The sequence below is a fragment of the Lolium rigidum genome, chromosome 7 (genome assembly GCF_022539505.1).
Source record: "Lolium rigidum isolate FL_2022 chromosome 7, APGP_CSIRO_Lrig_0.1, whole genome shotgun sequence".
In the NCBI taxonomy this organism is placed as follows: domain Eukaryota; kingdom Viridiplantae; phylum Streptophyta; class Magnoliopsida; order Poales; family Poaceae; genus Lolium; species Lolium rigidum.
In genome coordinates this window covers 176,184,041-176,190,582 of record NC_061514.1, presented here as the reverse complement: position 1 = coordinate 176,190,582, position 6,542 = coordinate 176,184,041, and positions in this window count along the sequence as shown.

Below are 6,542 nucleotides of genomic sequence, written 5' to 3'. Positions count from 1 at the left end.
AACATTGGGAGCAAACAACAAAAAGCACAAGAACTTACGAGCTGACAAGAGCATCTTCATAAGGATTGAAAGTTGTCCTTGCAGCATCAGGAACAACTTCTTCGGCAAGAGAAGCGCCGGCTTTGGAGGTGCTGGAATCGGCAACTTCGTCCCTTTTCCTCTTGTTCTTTGGAGAAGCAGCTGAGGGAGGAGAGTGTGCTGATGCGGTAGCCTCGGATTCAACTTCTTTTCGCAGGATGCCGCGGATTTTTGAGAACCCGCGACTTCACTCTCAGGGCGAGAAGTACCCTGGTTGTCGTCGGTGACAACAGCCCGCTCTTCGACTTCTCCACCTTCGGGAAGGGGAGGAAGAGGCGACGCAGTATTGTGGTTCTGGACAAGATAGAAAAAGTATCGACAGGAATTTGTATCAATAACAGCAGTTGAAGAAATAGCAGTATAAAAAGAGAAAAAGAGTGAATGAACAAGCAGACAACAAAAATATATTACCTGCGGGAGCGCATTGGTGGCGCTGTATGGTGTCACACGGCAAGATGATGGGATGGTGTCTTTCTTGCTAAGCGACGAGATTTTTCGGACAAGTTTTTCTAAATCCTTGACCGGTAAATCTATCGACAGGCGATCCACATCCTCGTCGCCAGTATACATCCAAAGAGGGTTTTTGCGAGCTTGCAAAGGCTACACCCTAATCCTAAGGAAATATGCCATGATTTGGACACCCGACAATTCTTGTCCACGGGTATTTTGGAGCTCGTGGATGCGTGTCATCAGCGCCTCTGTCGCCGTTTTTTCTTCGTCGCTAGCCTCTGCATCCCAGGACCGGCGGCGATAGATTTTTTCGTTGCCATCAAAAGGGGGAATGTTGTGTTCCGCCGAGTCGTGGCTTTCCTCGTGAATATACAACCATTTTTTGCGCCACCCTTGAACTGAGTCAGGGAATTTGACGTCAAAGTATTCGACATCAGGGCGGACGCAGATAACAACGCCGCCTATGTTATAGGCAACGTTGGCAGAGCCATTACGGCGAAGGAGGAAAATGCGCTTCCATAAAGCCCAGTTAGGCTGGACTCCAAGGAAAGATTCGCAAAGGGTGATAAAGATCGAGATGTCGAGGATGGAGTTGGGAGTAAGATGGTGAAGTTGCAATCCGTACACAAAAAGCAACCCACGCAGAAAATCGTGAATGGGGGAAGAAAGGCCGCGGATGAGGTGGTCAACAAAACTGACCCGATACTCGATTGGAGGGGATGGATAGCTCTCCTCGCTGGGGAAGCGCAGCGATTCCTTCTTCTTGCTAATCCCAAGCTTCTTCAGCAAGTTGATATCTTGGGCGGAGATTTTGGATCTCTCCCACTCAGTGTTCCCCAGATCTTCCGCCGCCATCTTCGAGTCGGGGGTGCTGTGCCTCGTGAGTCGTGCGCGCGGTGGCATCAACAGTGGCGTGGGCGAAAAGTGCGAGTATGGCTGAGCTCAAGAAGTGTTGGGCGCAATTGGGGATTTTTGCAGAGGAGAGCAGAGGTGCGGCGCGAGCGAAAGGGCGACTGGAGGAAGAAGATGACCTTAAATAGAGAATCGGTGAATCGACGCACCGTTGGATGGAAAAATTGTGAGATAGATGCTGTACACGTGGATAAGGGGTAAAAGCGTATTTTCACTGCGAAGGAAAGGAACAGGCACTACAGTACGTGCGCCAGGAAAAGTGGAGACGTGTGTCCCCCACTTGCACAACGTGTCAACTTAATAAGGATATTGGGCCCGCAAGGCAGAGAGAGAGCAGTATTTGCGTCTTCCTGATACAGTGATCGTGGCTGTCATCAGTGATGATGTCACTTTGCCAAAAGAAAAATCTCGGCTACAAAGGTTAATGAAATTGGCGGCAGACAAAGACTATGGATTATTTCGGGAAGCCTTTGAACAAATACAAGTTTTTTCTCAAATGCTCGAGGGCTACTTTGGAAAAAAGAAAAATTCGAGTATGACAAAATAGAAATGGCGAGAGCCTATGACCAAATACAAGCATTTGTTCATAGCCTCGGGGGCTACTCCCATCGGGAGCGCTGGTCGCGCACCCGATAGATATGAAAAGTTCGAGAAAGAATGACCATATAGCGACATAAGGCGTTAAAGTGTTGAGCCTACAACCAAGCGTTAAAATGTGCTATTCCAACAGCCAAAAAAGCACTCGACAATATATTCTCAGAGCGCTAAAGTCGCGAATAATGTATGAATGACGCAAAACTCTGCGAAGGTAAGACCCCAGATCCGTTCTGAGCGGCGTTGCACCGTCTCTGACGTCGGTTTGCTACTTTTTTCCGTATCAACAGATACGAAGAAAAATCCTAACGGACGCGTTAGGTACCCGATAAAATATGACTGGGACTCGACAGAATGGTAAGACCTTAAGCGGCACCTCGTCGAAGTTAACACTCAGTATCCCGAGATCATGTCCAGGGACGTGATCTTGAAGTAGGTTTTTGCGGATTGCCACTAGAGCAGCTTAACTAGTACCCGATCCGTCAGATGAACTAGCCCCAATTACCATTATCCCTGTACAATATATAATTGCGTATCTAAAGATATGTGATAAAACCGACAAAGTTATTGGATGATTGTAAAGTTGGAGATTTTCCCTGATTCTTCGATTCAAGCAAAATCTCGGGGGCTACTGACATAGGCATCCCCAAAGGGCCTGCCGAAGATGGTACCCGGGGTTTACAGAAGGCCCACAAGTCGAAGAATATGAAGTTGAGAAGCCCAAGTTATGTTAAGGAAAGTTAGAGTTATGTTAGGAAATATAGACTTGTAATTCCACGGGACGGGTTAGAAACCCTCTCGGACTCTGTAACTTGTGTATTACGAATCCCTCGGCTCCGCCTCCTATATAAGGGGGAGTCGAGGGACAAAGAGAGCATCGATTCATTGTTTCACGTAACCCTAGTTTTCATAATCGTTGAGTACTTTTCGGCTGAAACCTTCGAGATCTACTTGCCCTCTACTTCCGACTAAAACCCTAGTCTACAATCTGTAGGCATTGATAAGTTAATCCCTTGTCACATAGAACACCAGATTGACTTGATTCCAGGAGCGTCGCTGCCCAACCGTGCACCATACCATACCAATCCTGAAGAGACGAAAGAGATTCAGCGACAAATTCAGGTTCTCCAAGATAAAGGTTACATTCGTGAGTTTCTTAGCCGATGTGCTGTTCCTATTATCTTGGTACCTAAGAAGGATGGTTCTTCACGCATGTGTACTGATTGTAGAGCTATTAATAATATTACCATTCGATACCGTCATCCTATACCTCGTTTAGATGATATGCTTGATGAATTGAGTGGTTCTATTATGTTCTCTAAAGTTGATTTGCGTAGTGGTTACCACCGGATTCGTATGCAATTAGGAGATGAATGGAAAACAGCGTTTAAAACTAAGTTCGGTTTATATGAGTGGTTAGTGATGCCTTTTGGTTTAACTAATGCACCTAGTACTTTCATGAGACTGATGAACGAAGTTTTACGTGCTTTTATTGGACGTTTTGTAGTGGTATACTTTGATGATATTCTGATTTATAGAAAATCTTTGGAGGATCATTTGGATCATTTACGTGCTGTTTTCAATGCTTTACGTGATGCACGTTTGTATGGTAATCTTGAGAAGTGCACCTTTTGCACCAATCGAGTTGCGTTTCTTGGCTGTGTTGTTACTGCGCAGGGAATTGAAGTTGATCCAGCCAAGATTGAGGCAATTGAGAGTTGGCCGCAGCCAAAGACGGTCACACAAGTGAGGAGTTTTCTTGGCCTCACTGGTTTCTATAGGCGCTTTGTGAAAGATTTTGGATCCATTGCTGCGCCGCTGAATGAGCTTACAAAGAAGGATGTGCCCTTTGTGTGGGGCGATCCACAACAAGACGACTTCATGATTCTGAAAGATAAGTTAACACATGCTCCATTACTCCAACTTTCTGATTTCAATAAGACTTTTGAGCTTGAATGTGATGCTAGTGGAATTGGTTTGGGAGGTGTGTTATTACAAGAGGGCAAACCTGTTGCATATTTTAGTGAAAAATTGAGTGGGCCTAGTCTGAACTATTCTACTTATGATAAAGAATTATATGCGCTGGTTCGGACATTAGAAACTTGGCAACATTATTTATGGCCTAAAGAATTTGTTATACATTCTGATCATGAATCTTTAAAGCATATTCGTAGCCAAGCTAAGTCGATCGTCGCCATGCAAAGTGGGTTGAGTTTATTGAGTCTTTTCCTTATGTTATCAAACACAAAAAGGGTAAAGATAATGTTATTGCTGATGCTTTGTCGCGCCGATATACTATGCTATCTCAACTTGACTTCAAGATTTTTGGATTAGAAACCATAAAGGAACAATACTTGCATGATGCTGATTTTAAAGATGTGTTGCTGAATTGTAAAGATTGTAGAACATGGAACAAATTCGTCCTCAATGATGGATTTGTGTTCCGTGCTAACAAGCTATGCATCCCAGATGGTTCCGTTCGTCTTTTGTTGTTGCATGAGGCGCATGGATGAGGATTGATGGGACACTTTGGTGTGAAGAAGACGGAGGATGTACTTGCTGCACACTTCTTTTGGACACGTATGCGTCGAGATGTTGAGAGATTTGTGGCACGCTGCACTACATGTCAAAAAGCTAAGTCTCGACTTAATCCACATGGTTTATATATGCCTCTTCCTCGTTCCTAGTGTACCTTGGGAGGATATTTCTATGGATTTCGTTTTGGGTTTGCCTCGTACACGAAGGGGAGGGATAGTATCTTTGTTGTTGTGGATAGGTTTTCTAAGATGGCACACTTTATTCCATGTCACAAAACCGATGATGCTACACATGTTGCTGATTTGTTCTTTCGCGAAATTGTGCGTTTACATGGTGTGCCAAATACTATTGTTTCGATCGTGATACTAAATTTCTTAGCCACTTTTGGAGATGTTTATGGGCTAAGTTGGGGACTAAATTGTTGTTTAGTACTACATGTCATCCCCAAACTGATGGACAAACTGAAGTAGTAAATAGAACTTTATCTACTATGATGCGAGCTGTTTTGAAGAAGAACTTAAAATTGTGGAAAGAATGTTTACCTCATGTTGAATTTGCTTACAATCGTTCGCTACATTCTACCACTAAGATGTGCCCATTTGAGATTGTTTATGGTTTTGTACCACGTGCACCTATTGATTTGTTTCCTTTACCATCTTCTGTGCAAAATAATTTGGATGCTACAGACCGTGCGGAATTGATACTAAAATTGCATGAGACTACTAAAGACAACATAGCACGCATGAATGCTAAGTATGAAATTGCTGGGGATGGAGGAAGAAAGCATGTTGTGTTTGATGTTGGTGATCTTGTTTGGTTGCATTTGCGCAAAGATCGTTTTCCTGAATTGCGCAAGTCTAAACTAATGCCACGTGTTGCTGGTCCTTTTAAGGTGTTAGAGAAAATAAATGATAATGCATATAAACTTGAACTTCCTGCAGAATTGGGTCCGGTTAGTCCTACATTTAACATTGCAGATTTGAGGCCTTACTTTGGTGAAGAAGAGGAGCTTTCGTCGAGGACGACTTCAATTCAAGAAGGGGGCATGATGAGGACATCCCATCTCTTGATACAACCGCTGTACCTACAGCCACACAAATACAAGGACCAATCACTCGAGCTCGTGCCAAACAACTTAACTATCAGGTACTTTCGTTTCTTGGAACTATTCCTCACATACATGAGAATATGATGCTGCCTAAATCAGATATGTTTGTTACTCTTAGGAATGATGGACCAAGCATGGATGAGGAGGACAAGCATTGAAGCATGATCACGCATGGAGGAGATGGCAGCAAGCATTTGAGGATTGAAGATGACGCCGCAAGTGGAGATTTCAGAACTTTGAAGCCACCATAAGAAGAGATGAACACATGGACGAAATATAGAGTTTCCCACTTCATAATTTCGTCCATTGCATAATATGGTGTTGCGTCACCTTTAGTTTTGGGCCAGGTCCATGTCATTTTCGCAGGAATTAAGTCAGCCACTTTTTAGAGTCCGTATTGAAGGGAGAAAGGCCTTCTAGGGTTTGGTTCGGCCACCATACGTATGACTGGCCGAAACCCCACCTTTTCCTCCTTTAAATACCCCCATAGCCATCACGTTTAGACTCGGATTTTTATTAGATTAAAAGTTAGCCATTGCTGCAACTCTCGTGTACTTCTTTTGAGGCCAACGCCCACAACAAGACCGACTAAGCAATCCCACCATATTCAATAAAGCTTTCATCTGCAATATTCTGATTGCAATATTAGTTCTTACTTGTTCTCGATTTCAGGCAGGAATTAAGACTCTCGTCGGTCAGGCCGATCGTGCATCCGCAAGATCAGTAACTCCCGGAGATTGTCCTAGCGATTGCATTGGCGCACGAGCTTTGCACGTGTAGTCGGATCGTCAAGCACGAACTCCACCAACAAATCGACGCTATCATACTCTCATCGAAAGATCGGCCACCTTTGCCCTATCAA